Genomic DNA, 14,897 nt, shown 5'->3' with positions numbered 1-14,897 from the left:
AATTTGTGAAAGCCCAAGCAAAAGAAATTCAAAGTTATTTCAAAAAAAGAAAAGAAAATGTAACTTTGACTCAGGTCAGTCAAGTATTACCAGGATAGATAAAAGCAGATTTTTAGCAATAGTTAACAATTCATTGCCTTAGGGTTTGCCACAATAATAGCAAACATCCAGATATTGGAAAGGAATCAGATGGTAAATTAAAAAAAGACTGTTTTCAATCCTTATATTTGGCATCACATAGATTCACTGTATTTTAATTCTTTTTTTTTTTTTTAAGAAAAGCATGGATCAGTTAAGGAAACAATATAAGTTCATTCTGATCTTTAGGAAGACATTCTTCTCCCCATATTGTTGACTTCGACAATTCCTCTTTTTTCTTATTTGGCCAAAATACAATGTATTCTCTAAACAAAAGATAGATGCAAAATGTTTCCTTTGCAGCTTTTATACAAATCTCTTGCTTTTCCAACATGATTTGGCAACTCAAAATCTAAAGCACCATAGAAAATATTATGTTTACGAGTCTTATTATTCATCCTTGTGTCTCCAATATAGTTTCAATTTGACTATACCTTTCAGTGTATAGGGAACCACTCAGCTTGTATCTTTTAGGTTCAAAATTCCATAAATTTTAAATGAGGCAAGTAAAAGGAGGCGGAGAAGCTCATAACTCCATTTCTTATGGCTTTAACAATAAAAGCCCGTACCTGGTATGTACTTAAAAATGTACTATGTGCCACAAAGCTCCCCAACTCAACAATCTCCCTCCTGACCAGTCTACTCTCAAAATAAAGTCAGCTACTCCTCACCTCTCTACTTCCACTTCCTTCCATTTCACAAATGCATTGTCAATTTCCTCTGTATTTCAGAGACCAGTTTATCAGCACAGCATAGTCTTGAACAAAATTATTGTGAGTGAAGATAGGGTAATTAAAATAAAAAAAAAATCATGTTAAGAACTGTAATAGTCAAGAGTTGTAACTTTTCAACCAGGAAGAGCGACAGTTCTGAATTTGCTACAACTGCTCCTTGAAGTGGACAAACAATTAGCCTTGGGAACACTCAGATTAAGACCATGACAAGCTATTTTAATGAATTATATCAAGAAACATAGCTGCTTTCACTGCCTCAAATAACACTGCAGTGTAAGTACAACAGCTAGCATTGGAGTGAAAAGAGCCTGTGCGGCAGCCCTTGGTGACTACACTTCCCTCCAGGGCAATGCAGGCAGCAGGACATCAGCGCTTTGAGTACTAGCATAAACTGCTGCAGAATCATCGACTGGCAACAATGTGCCTTCCCAGAGAGCCTGGTCTTGCAGAATCCAGGCTATGAGGCTTGGAAATGCTGCATGAATTTTGTGGCTACCAGGTTGGGAGCAAGGTTTTTTTAACGGCTTCCTGAAAATCAGATGGCAACCGGTTTTCTCTTCAAACAATGGTATATTCTTAAAGAAAATCAAATTATCAATGAAATTAGCCATGTGCCCGCAGGCAAGTTAACTACTCTTGCATTTCTCAGGCTAGGTTTCCTTATCTCTAAACTACAGAAAATGATACCTAGATGTCACAGGGGAATTGGAAGGATTAAAAGACAAAATGTGTGTAAAGCTACAAAACGGCTGCCCCAAAAAGTTCAATACTCTTCCTTTCCCTGCTCCCCCTCCCAATAAAACAGGAAAAGGCAAGAGGCAAGTAACTAAACAACTTCTTAGTATTCCAAGTTTCTACCCAATCATCTCTTCTTCTTTTAAAACCACGGGCTTGAAATCTTTACTGTTCACTGTCAACAACAGCATATACTGCTGTATAGTCAGAATTTTAGAATTTAGAAATTAAATCTAACCCCTTATTCAACAGATGCTGCCGGGGAAAGAAAAGGGCTTTCCTTTTATCTGTATCATCTTGATTTAGTAGCAGACTTAAAGTCGAAAAATAAACGTGGAAGAACAAAACAGGAATACTATTTTTTAATATGTTTTTCAAAAATCAAACCTGAGCCTACATGACCCATTGTGCAAACAGTCCCTTTAGGAGAAAAACTGCAACTGTGATTAATTTCTCTTGAGAATATTTCTTACTTCCCATTTGGAGAGTTTCACATGTTTCCAAACATATTTTCTTGATGTCCTCCATTTTATTGTGTACTCTCTCCTTCCCTTAATTTGTTTCTTTTCCAGTGTATAAATCTATTGCTCTATTATAGATTATTATAATATAAACTCATAAATTCAGGAATTAAAAAAAAATCTTGAAAAGCATGCTTTTCAGAAACCATTACAATCTGTTAAACAGTGGCTCTCTCTCAACTTCTAGAAAGATCCCTCAAGAGAGAAGTCCCTTTTTCATTCCGAACTTCTAATTCTCAAATTTTGATTATGTCCTGCTACTTACCAAAAACTCCATTATACTACTACTCTCATTTCAATATTGTACATAAACAATTTCCCATCCTACTAATGAAATGCTTTATGAATGCAGTAACATATTTAACATGTGCACGTTATGAAGAGTATAGGCAAACTCAAACTATTAAAAACATGTAACTATTAGGAAAGCCATCTTAGTCACTGTATGTGACTACAGCTAAGCTTTTCTCTTAAGTATCTAAAGCAAATCACCAGACTTTTACCTAGTACCCTCATACAGCTAGATAAGAAAGTAAAAGTAAAATAATCAAAGCAGACTACTTCTAACAGCAGAAGCTCCAGACTCCTTAGTTTCTCTGTGGTGCTCAATCCTTTAGCAAATTACAGGCTTGAAAACAAGGAGTAGCTCTATCACTTAACAAGTGACTAAGAAATGACTTTGTTAATTAGAAGTCCAAGGGTGAGAGGCTCCTTTCCACCGAAGCTCTGAATAAACACCAACATCAGGTCAACCAGAGCTGTCTTGGTCCCAGGAGTAGCTTAAGCTGATGACTCAAATTCCCAGCAGGATTCTAGTTTAATATTTATTGAAACTCTGAGCTTAGTCACACAGTGACTTGGAATTTAAGGCACATGGGGTCTCTGCTTTCCATCCTTAAAGATATTTTTGCTAAGTGACACAAAGTTAAAGAGGCAAGATGGGTTTTAATTTAAGAGTTTTTATTCCCTGAAGTGTAAAAAGTTAAAATTTTATTTTCTGGGGAGAGTGAACCATACTAGCTCTGAATTTCAAACACAGCTATTAACCCTGTCAAATAATTCTATTATCAAGTTTGACAAAACTGTTTATTTTTATTTTTATTTTGTTTTCTACCCCAGCCCTATGTATTGAAAGTGGACAGAAGGAAGGGAGGGAAGGAGGGAAGGAGAGGGGGGGAATGGATGAATGGATGGATGTCACAATCACCTTTCTAGCCAAAGTTGCAACATATGCTGGAGTTCTTGAAATTATTTCAACCAAAAAAAGGATCATATGACTCATAATTTGTTTAGCAGGTAATTATTCACCCCATTATCTTCAAGAAAAATCTATCTTAAAATTGTGTATAGCTTTTTAAAAAATCTTAATACTAAGAGGATCCTTTTTTTCCTAACTCCAAAGAGTGGTTTTTTTCCTCTATTTTCGAGTTGCCAGCCTTCTCAATTCTTTAAATCTGATTCACATTATACTACTTTTAGAGTTCTAGGCTAAATGTTTATCCCTAGCATGATTCAAAGTATTAATTTCCATAAAATCCTAATATAATGATAAAATGTATCACATTTATTTTTAACTCTTTCCTATTCTTCTAAGAACTTAAGGAAAACTATTTTATGTTTCGGGTGCATTTTGATAAGCTAAAATACCACAAATTTTGTAATGCTTCATTTGTAATATTTGCAAGATAGTGTAGGGATCAATTTGAATTTCAAGGTTCATGATATAGAGTATATACCAGAACTGTGAGAAAAGTTAGTATAAATTCCTACTCATCTCAGTTTGTATTATTGCAACAAATTAAAACTGCATTTCACAACTCGTAGTAAAACAAAAGGAAAGTTCTGATCTAAATAAACTCCAATCTTCAGAATCCTATACATTCAGTATCCATCAACCTGAACACTAAATTTCAAGAAAAAACAACAGATGGGCATCCATATGACAGTTTGCAAAGAAACCCTGATAAGACTTCAGGAATTTCTGTGGTCTCTATTTTCCCCCTACCATGAATCATAGGTAATGTGCTTAAATAAAGCATTCCTTCTGCAGCTATTTACATTGTTTATCTTTATCAAAGATCCTATAAAAGAATTATCCAGTTCACCACGCAAACTTTAGCACTCAGAACACTGTTTTCCCTGTTGATGAAGACCCTCGGAAAATTCCAGACGTTAAAAGATTAAAGAAAATGTGATCTAACATTAATTCATTTTCCTCCAAACAAAGTATAACTCCTGATTCCATGCTGGTACCCAGTTTTGATCCTCTCCTTTAGAGATATCTCAGAGGCATTCAAAACAAAGTGGGAACATGCACAAATGGGGAACTTGTCATTTTTCACCCTCAAACAACCACTATTTATACAATATTGCTGGCCTCATAAAAGGGAATAGAGAATCCATTACCATCAGCAATTCATGCCTCTGCTTCAGCATCAGATGCAAACAGGATACAGAAACTAGATCTCTCTCCTCCATTTACTTTTTGTTCATTCCAACCTCTCGACATAATCTTTAGTTCCATTCCAATGGCCTGTTTCATCATCTGACACTCCTGGTTTTTTACCTTCTCAAGTCTTAGCAACCATACTGGTGTTACATTTCTCTAATTGTTGTGTTATCTAAATATTACAGGAGGAGCTTGCTCATTCCCCCTCCCCCAAAAGTCCCTGAAAAAACTACAACTTAAGGAAATGCAACTTGAATCTTTTTAGTTCACAGATTCAGACTCATACATCCTGCGAGCCCCCTAGCATATGTTGCTGAAATTTTTCTTTTGACTTTGCAATAGTTGTCAGGATTATTTTAATGAAAATATTTCTCCAGTTGGAAGACATGGGTATACAGGACTTTGCTAGAACGACAAATGCTTTTTCCCAGTCTTCATCCGCGTTAACAGTAAATCATTATTAAACAAACACACAAAATAAAACTCACTCTGAATGTGTATCAGTCACCTGAAGGGGCAGAAAAGCACAAGAGTGAAGAAACTTCACCCCAACCACAGCCAAGAAGGAAAGTTGCAACCAAGGCACTTTTCACAGAAGAAAATATCCAAAGATGTAGATGCTGTTTATTTTAGAAAAGGGGAAGAAGGCAACGGAGGGAGGGAAAGGGTAGGGAAGAGACTAGAACTCCTCTTCTCTTACTAACCTACATTAAAAACTAATTGTATCAAGCAATCTCAATGCAAAACTCACCCTATCACAATTTAAAGTGAATAATGCTTTCCTTGACAAAAATTCGGTATTTTAAACTCATTCTGAGCAAAATTATCTTTTAACCTGATACATCAAACTATTAGTTTTTCCCAAACAACAGTTAGAACATGAGCTTTTAAGTTTCTTACACTCTCTCTGTTTTAAAATTAAAAGCCAAATTCCTTTAACTTCATATATCCTAAGTCACTCTGATTTAAAATTACTTCTATGTCATTGTCTTCTAGCACTGGTCTGCAATAGAATCTGTGCAATTAACAATAATCATCTTCCCTCTGATCTTTCTAGAGTCAAGGATGGCATATCTCCTTATCTTATTTGTTCCATTAGATTGGCATATTTTGCCTCATCTGTCACCTTCTATCAAACTCTGCTTTCAGATATGCGTTAATTCATTTTTAGTTGTCCTCAATGTTCTAAAATAGTGATGTCTGACAGAATTAATACAGTGCTCTAGTTCTTTCTGTTCAACCGGTATTTAATTAAAGATCTTGGAGGCTATCTTTCTCTCAGGCTATACCACTTAAAGGAGGAACATTACTTCCTCCATGGACAATGTGATAAGCCACATGGCAACAAAGCTGCCTCCCTAACGTCTCTCATTTAATACACTGCTTTACCACATATAAACTACCAGCAAAACAGATTATCACTTTAATTCACATTGATTTTACTTTTCATATCCCTGAACCACAACTCTGCCATGGGCTGCGTTCTCTCAACTTCTGAATTTCCCGAATTTCTGTAGTTGTAATGCTCTCCTATCTTTTTGCTTTTGTTTCATCTGGACTTCAAAAAGTTCTAATGGCATCTGATTTGGAAGAGTTCTTGAATCTCTGAAAACAACGAAGAAGTCTTTAAGCAATCAGAACTGCCTTGGCGCACACACTGAAAACTCCGTTTCAAAATCTTTTGAATTAATATCTTTTGGAGAATAGCCCACTCAACTTGAGATGTCATAATTTTCCATTCTAAAGGTGGCATGGATAATTTAAATGGGCACTTGCTATTTATTACTTAAATAATTGTTCTCTTGGATGGCCTTTCGAAAGCTAGTACTTCTTAATCATTTTCGACTGTATCAGAACTATAACAGGCATGTCAATTTAAGCAAACTTCATGAGCAATAAACTAACAAACAGACTCTAGGTGGTGGTATAGGTTATTTTTTATCATGATGTTTTGCACTTACAACCGCAAGAGTCAGAAAAGCCTTTAGTCTCTTCACACATTTCTTTAGTGCAAAGTTAACAACATTTTAGGCTGTTAAAATTAGCAAAATCCAAGTTCTACAGAGTTTGCAAATGCATGTAAAACAGGCATTAAACCTGGTTTTCAACTAACTTCCCACAGGCATTAAACCTGCCTTTTTCACCTAACTCATTTGAATAAAATCAACAACGAACAGTCCTTTTTTTTTTTTTTTTTTTTTTTGGATGTGTATTTTGCTCACACTCCTAGGGCACTTCCCAGGGTAAGTTTGGAAAGAGGTCTTTCTCCACTAGAGTATGACACAGACTAGAGCAACCAATCCTGTAACCTGCAGGGCAGTAGCTGTTCCACTAATTGATTCTCCTTCTTTGTCTCTAGGAACTATGCCCAGGCAGAAAAAAAGTTACTATAGGCGATGAAGCCAGCGCTCCCCTGAACCAAATAAACCCTATCGACATTACCAAACTGCTGGGCAAAAGCAGAGCAATTCACTTACTTCGAAGGTGAAAACATTTCAACATACACCAGGCGGCAACCGACACTTACGGGCTAAGCAGATGAAACACCATTTGTTTAAAAAGTCTATTATCTCACTATCTCTTCCACAAAGGTGGAAAACTGATGATTAAACATTGAATAATGCCACCCACTTACTAAACCTATGATTCACTAATAAGCATTCAATGCAATTCATAACTTTAAAGAATGAATTACCGAAGCCCCTTGCTTCACAAATTTTCCCAAGAAACAGAAAGAGCATTGATCACCTATAATCCGACAACCATTTTTTACTACGGACACCTACAGATGGCTTCTCTTCCTCTAACGACACAATTTCCTTCACAATCCCACATGTAATCATTTACAATACCAGAGACAAACTCCACCTCAGTTCCACCGGCCGAGTTTTTAAAAATCCTTGTGCCTAAGAACGTCTTCTTTCCCCCAAAGTAAAATGTGCCATTAAAAAATATTTTTAAAAAGCAAAAGTGCTTATCATTCCGTACTTCTTTTACTACCTTCAGCAGCCAATTACTGACGTGATAAAAGGTAGAAACTCCTGGAATGCTTCAGAGATCAACATGTGTCACAGACTCCCAGCCTGTCCGCCTCTAAGACACAGTTGGTTCCTTTGTTCCTTCAGACTGAACACCAACTCCTGATTAAAATTGGGAAACTACTTTGGAAGGGATGTGAGGGTCTGCAGAATACGTCCACGAAAACCTTCATAAAACAATATGCAATAGTAGTAAGGTGGGGACAGCAGAAGGGAGAAAGGGCAGCCTCCCGGACTTCCACGGGGCTCACCCTAAATGGGGGCCGGCCCCTGGCTCCTGGTAAAATGATGGCTGAGGCCTCGGGTCCGTGAGCCACGCCATCCGGGGGGGACGGCGAGTGCGGGCAGAGCGGGCCTGGGGTCCGTTGGGGGCCGGGCGAGCTGTCCGTTTTCCTATTCACTTTCCCAGCCGGGTATCCAGCAAGCACGGAGCAGGCAGGCACCCAGGCGAAAGGCGCCGCCCAGGATCCGGCTGGACAGCAGGATCGAGAGCGGCGCAGCGAGCGGTGCCCGAGGTTCGCGACCAAGAGGGCAGGCGAGCGAGGGGCAACCCCGACCCGGCCCCCGAGCTCCAGTGTCCGACCCCGCGCAGGGGCCACGCGACGGCCGCCCCCTTGCCCAGAACTGGCACGGACGGGCGGGCCGACCCGGGGCCACTCCACAACTTGCCGGCCCGCCGCCCCGGCCCCCCGCGAGAACCCGGGGAGACTCGAACCAGGCAGCAGAGGCAGGATTTCCCCGGAAACGCGCCCTCCACGCCGCCCCGTGCGCGCCCGCGGCCGGCCGCGCTGCCCCCGCCGCCCCGACGCCCCCGCGGCCCTGCCCGCCAAGCCAGCGCCGACGCGGGCCGCGCTCCGGGGCCGTTTCCGGCGGCGCCGGCGGCCGCTACTCTGGGCGCCCTGGCCGCGGCCGTCACTCACCCCAGGCCGCCGCGGCTCCCAGCCTCCGGCTCCGTCAGGCTCGGTCCGCGAAGGCGCCTGCCGCCCCGTCCTGGCCCGGCACCCCGGCGAGCTCTTCCCTCCGACCAGCGGCGCTCCCGGCGCAGCGGCGGACGCGAGGCCACGGGCGGACGGGCGCGCGCGGGTGGCGGGCGGGCGTGGGGCCGGATCGTCCCTGCGCCTCGCCGCCGCCTCCTCCGCCGCCGCCTCCCGAGTTCGGGGCTCTGCTGCAATGTCTGCGAGGCTGACTTTGAGCGCCTCGCTCGCCGCCCGCCCGCCCGCAGCCGCGCTCCTCCCTCCGCCGCCGAGTCCGCCGCGGCCCAGTCCCTCCCCTCGCCGCCCCACGCCATTCAGCTCTTCAGCCAAGTTTCTTAACCCTTTTCTCCCCCTCCCTCCCATTGTCAGCCGGTCAGGAGGAAGCCGTGCGGGTCCGGGCCGCTCGCGGTAGCTGCGGAGCCCCCTATGGTTCGTGGATTTCCTCCTCGCCTGCTTTCCGGGTGGCTCAGACGGGGCTGCAGGGCCCGGAGGCAGCGAAAGGACCGCGTCCCCAAGAGAGGGGCTGCTCGGCGCGCCCTGGCCGTCCTCCGGGCTCCCAGCTCTGTCCAGCCGCCCGCGACCGCTGCAGGCGCCTGGACAGCTCCTCCTGGGAACCCGGGGAAGCGCTCTCGGGACCCAGGCCGAATGCTCCCGTTTGGGCAGAGCCTGGGGACCGGGGCACCCCAGACGCCCCAGGGTCCCCGCCTGGGTGCTGGCGCCTTAAAAGTCTACCTCCTCCCCTTCACCCCACAACACGCGCTCCCTGGGCCCCCTTTCACCCCCCACCCAATTTCTATCTCCTTGTAATCTGTGTGTCCTGCTTTAATCGTGGGGGGCGCGGGCGCGAACTCTGGGTCACTTTGACCCCACGCCCAGCACGTAGTAGGCACCCAGCCCTCATGTGGAGCGACTCCGGGAGGAAAACTAGGAAGGAGACCTGAGGAGCGCCCCGCTCAGCTCCCTGGACAGACGTAGGACCCAGGAGCAGGGTTAATCCTCGGCTGCTTTGTCACTGCGAAGTCTCCAGCGGAGTCTGTCAGCCAATCTACATCATCCCCGGGAACCAGACAAGGCAAAAGGAGCAGAGCTGCTACTTCTTCAGCAGCTCTCCTCGGTTCAGTCTCCGAATAAGAAATAACAATTACATCACGAGGCCGGGGCGGCAGCGCGGTGGAGCCTCTTGGTTTCCTGCAGCCTAATCTCGCTGAACCCGCCTCTAAATTGGGGGGGCTACAGACTGCTGAAACGAGAAAGTGGAGGGAGGAGAGAGTCATACGAAACCATAATTTCCCCTTATCCGTGTATTTGCTGTTTTAAAAATCGTATCCTCAGCGCTCCCCAAACATCTCCCTAGAACTATTAACACCCCCTCAACACCTCCCCAGATGTCAGGTTTCTTTTTGACTTGAGCATCCAGCATTTAGTAATTCGCCATGAAAAAAATTACCAGGGGAAACCAATGTTGTTGCTGAAATTGTTTTTGCTTGACACAAAAAAGCTAAAGTATAGCTTAGTCTCACCCGAAATTCTGAAATGGCATGACTGTGTTAAAACACTTATTACATAAGACAAATGAGCCGATGAGGCACTCCATTCTTACATGTAGGTTTTTATATCCTGAAGAATTTGATAGCATTTGAAAATGGAGTTGCTAATGCGCTTAAAAAACAACAACTATCCAAGTCATGAAACTGTATTCTATGCCTGTTATGTAATGGCTGTATTGTGTACTGCAAATTTCACTTAACCTTTAAAAATATGAATGAGAGTTTTAGAATACTGTCACAGTCTTGAAAGTGAAAGCAATTTTTCAAATTAATGCTTAATAAATTCAGCACCTAGCACAGTGCCGGGCACATGGTACCGATGTTTTCCTTAGTGACAATGGCACTTTTAAAAACAATTATTTTACATCACCCTACTGATTGAACTATGCAATCTGTTGCCATTTTAAAAAGTTAAACCTCATATAATACCATATTATTTGCATATACCACAATTCAAAATCTGCTGTAGGCAAATTAGTAAAGGCTGCTGTTTTTTAGTGCATCATTTATTCAGAATTGATACAAAGCAAACCGTTTCAATGATGACCAGCGTAATTGGAGCTTGGCCCCTTAGTGGGGGTCAAACTTTTTTTACGAAAATTATTTTTAACCATAATACAAAGATTTTTCTACAATGTATTGCAAATGTTTCTCTTAAGCGGTTTATTGAACATCATTTAGCATTTTCTTGACAATTCAGTGTCAATTTTATTAAAAGTAATTGTTGTAGTAGGTTGTAGTGGATTCAGGAAATATATCCAGTTCCTATTCTATATTCTTCCTAGGTGTTAGGGATTCTCCCAGGAGGTCCAAACGCTATCAGTCGCTACACCAAAGGACTGTAGGATGCCATGACTTAATGATTATCTCTGCCTTTTGTAATTTCTCTCTCTCCCCCTTCACTAACTGACAATCTGTTTTGCTTACTGTTACTAGCACAGCTGTCACTAACATTCTCCTCATCTTCTGATTGGTAACTTCCAGTCTAGTGCGGACTGGGAATCCAGATAGCCTCACTTGTCACAATTCTGTCTAAAATAAACTTAATAGGTTCTGGGTAAGGGACTAATGGCTCACCAAGGAGTAGGGTGCACACACACCTTAGTGCATAGACTATGGAAAGATATTTGGACTACTCAAATCTATCTTTTAAATGCATTCCTCTTCTTAACCAGGTTTTGAACCACGGAGATTGCCCAACAAGCCAAGAATTTTCCAGCCCTCCAACATTGGTGTTAAAAAGTCCACTGCTATATGCTAGATGACTTCCCAAAGCTGTTCACTTATTATTATTCTGTTTTCTCAACCCCACAAAAATCCAGTCACTGAAATCCTGAACTCTTTTGATAGTGGCATGAGTGTTAAGTTAATTGCACACCTCTTGTGGAATTCATTTTCACTTAATCTTGCTAATCATGTGGAGACTATTTTGTTTGTTGTTGTTCTTTGTTTTTTAAAATAAATCAATACCTAAATTTCCTGGCTAACAGAGTCATTGCAAGGATACTAGGGCATTATATGTAATATAAGAATGCCTGTTTGGTAATTTGTACTTCGAAGTCAATTCTCATTTGAATCATTTGTGATGTGAAAACAATGCTGTTCGGTTTATATACTTAAACACCTAATTATTGTTTTACGTCCAGGGTTCCTGTGGGACCACATGCTTATAGTTCAGTCTCAGGATACCTATCTGCCACAAAGATGTAGTCTGGGAGGGGTGTGCCTTTGGTGTATTCTCTAAATCTCTCTTGTATAGCATTTTTCAAAACCATTTTGTGAGTGGGTATTTGCTTGTCTGTATCCCACTGTAGAATGCAAGCAGTACAGGCACAGGGTCCATATCCCTCTCATTCACATTTGGGGACTTCTAGCTACCTATCCCTGTGCCCAGCAAGCAATAGACATTCAGTAGATATTGGCCAACATACTGTCATACTCCAGAGGACAGAATGTATCTTTCTCTTGGGGTCCTGGCTGTGAGGTAAGGAAGTTCAGAGAACATTTTGCAGAGAAAATAATGCTTCCACTGGCCATTAAAAGGTTAAAAGGATTAGCCATGTAGGCAGAGTGGGAAAAGGGGTTCTCAGGAGAGGACGTAGACTGTTTAACAGTAGAGAGATATGAGAAAACAAAAATATGCATTGAGAAGTATTGAGCCTGCATTTATACTGTGGAGTGAACTATGACACTTGAGGGGGGAAATATGTGTAACGTCCTAGATCACAGACAAATAGAACCCCAATGCAGTTACCTTATTAGCCACAGTCCCTTAGCCTCTGGAGCAGCACTGACCAATAAAAACAAAGTGAACCACAAATGTGAGCCACATATGGAATATTAAGTTTTCTGGTAGATACATTCAAAAAGTACAGAGGAACAGGTAAAATTAGTTATAATAATCCACTTTAACCCAATACATCAAAAATTACCATTTCAATGTCTATACCACATACAAAATCATTAATTAGATATTTTACAATATTTTATAGTCTTCAAAATCCAGTGTGTCTTTTACATTTATAGCACATCTCCATTTGGATTAGTCATATTCCGGGCTCAACAGCCACATGTGGCTAACAACTACCGTATCGGGTAGTGCAGCTCCAGAGAATGTAGGAAATATTTAATAATATCGTTTAAGAAAATTTTCCTTAAGAGGAACATCTAAATCGTGTTCACTCTAAGAGTTTATTTATGCCGATTATTAGTGTTGAATTATGTCAGGTTATAAAGACCACCTTCTTGTGTTTAGACATTTACACCCATTAGATAATCAGTAACGTTTGCGTTTTATGTACTGTGTCTTCATTAATGATGCTGTAGTTACAACTATTTCTATCTCTATTAACTGTGGTGGTGGACTGTAAATGTAAACTGTTTTTATGGCACAAATAAAATGCTATAGATTTGGGGTTGACTAAGCTTTAAAAAAAGTTCTCTCTACAATATGATATCACCTCTTCTATGCAGTTACCGCCAAGCCTAGCTGTAGAAGTCCAGGGTTTTGCTGTCTAATTATTTTATGCCCAGTTACTTGTAGATGACAAAAAACACCCCGACCTTTGTTTGAGGCAGTCGCCTACCTGAAGCTGCAGTAAGGGTTTGCTGCAGCTCCCTGAGTACCAAGAAAGGTCCAAAGAGCTAACGTGAAGACGCTTAGATACCCTGTCTGCAGGTGACTGTGCAGCTTTCCCCAGTGAGATTGGAGCCCTTTTGGTTTCATTGGAATTCGAGTGCCAAAGATCGGCAAATCCACAGCGCTCATTGTCTACACTAAAATGAATCTTGAAAACGGTATCTTTTTTAAAAAACAGTCTGAGAATGGTTGTGTACAAGTAGCCAAACGTGTGAAAGAGAAAGGCAGAGACTTTAATGAAATGCTTATGTGGTTGATGCCGTCTCATTCCTTCTCAAAACAAGAAAATGTCTAGTATAGTTAAGGGGTTAGAAAAGCCAAGAAGTCTCAACGAAGCAAGGAAAACCTGTCAGTTTTAATGATGTGTCAGTTGGATATGTCTAAGTGATTGAGAGTAAATATTACATGAAACCTATCCTTTTATGTGGAAATGGCGTAGCAGCTCTCATTAGGCAGTCCTGTCGTAAATGCATGTGAAAGTTTCCTTTAAGGGATTTCACAAACATAGGACCATATTATGAATCAATTCAGTAAAAACATGATCCTATTATTTTTAGAGATATATTTAGACAGACTTCAACTAAAGAAAAGTGCAATACACATATATTTTTCCAAATTATTCAGGGTTCTGAAGGGAAGAAAGATGTAAAGAAAGCATGATGTAAACTTACTATTTGTATAATTGCTTGACTCTCAAAAGAAGACATAGACACTGACCTGTCCGTTTTAGAGAAGTTTAAGAAACATAAAAATCTCATGTAGTTTTTCTTTTCACAAAGAATTTGAGCACGCACACACACACACACAAGATTTCACTCAATTCAATGGTGGAAAGAATCATCTTTTCAACAAATGGTGCTAGGGTATCTACATGCAGAAGAATGAAATTGAGCTCCTTCACATCATATACAAAAATTGACTCAAAATGAAACATAGACTTAAAGTAAGAACTAAACTGTTAAACTCTTAGAAGAATATATTGCAGTAAATCCTCGTGACCTCTGTTAGGCAAAAACTTCTTAGTTATGACACCGAAAGCTTGAGTAACGAAATAGATATATTGGACTGAAGTCAAACTTAAAATCTTGTGTGTTTTAATGGATACCATCAAGAAAATGAAAAGATAACCCATAGAATAGGAGAAAATATTTGCAAATCATATATCTGTCAGGTAAGGAACCATAGGTAGACTACATAAAAAACTCTTACAACTCAATAATAAAAAGGCAAAAACCCGGTTTTTAAAATGAGCAAAGTATCTGAGTAGACATTTCTCCAAAGAAGATGTACATCAAGCACATGAAAAGATACTCCGTAGGATTAGCCATCAGGGAAGTGCAAATCAAAACCACAGTGTGATGCTACTTCACCCTCAAGACAAATGGCTACAAAAGGAAAAAAAGAGGAAACCAGTGTTGGTGAGTATGTAGAGTCATTGGAACACTCATCTGTTATTCCTTGTTGATGCATAGCAAATCACTTCAAAATTTAATGGCTTAAAACGAGAAACACTTCTTATCTCACAGTTTCTGGGGGTAAAGAATGCAGGAACAGCCTAGCTGGATGGTTCTGACACAAGGTCTCTCCCGTGGCTGCAGTCAGGGTATTGGCAGGGCCTGCGG

General features: G+C 41.2%; 1 protein-coding gene and 1 long non-coding RNA gene across 3 annotated transcripts in view; one reads left to right on the top strand and one right to left on the bottom strand.

The window, feature by feature from the left end:
• NRIP1 (nuclear receptor interacting protein 1) overlaps positions 1–9,707 on the bottom strand; it is a 104,377-nt gene extending 94,670 nt beyond the window's left edge. For both annotated transcript variants that reach the window (XM_065541487.1, XM_005548930.4), the window contains exon 1: positions 9,527–9,707. The gene's annotated coding sequence lies outside the window, so the exon portion shown is untranslated. The remainder of the gene's footprint in view (positions 1–9,526) is intronic.
• On the top strand, positions 8,951–11,611 carry LOC135970030 (uncharacterized). Its single transcript, XR_010585437.1, has 2 exons — positions 8,951–9,018; positions 11,312–11,611. It is a non-coding gene; the product is annotated as an uncharacterized lncRNA (long non-coding RNA).
• Positions 11,612–14,897: the final 3,286 nt, after the last annotated feature.

Source organism: Macaca fascicularis, chromosome 3, assembly GCF_037993035.2.
Source record: "Macaca fascicularis isolate 582-1 chromosome 3, T2T-MFA8v1.1".
In the NCBI taxonomy this organism is placed as follows: domain Eukaryota; kingdom Metazoa; phylum Chordata; class Mammalia; order Primates; family Cercopithecidae; genus Macaca; species Macaca fascicularis.
This window is presented reverse-complemented; position numbering and strand designations above follow the sequence as displayed.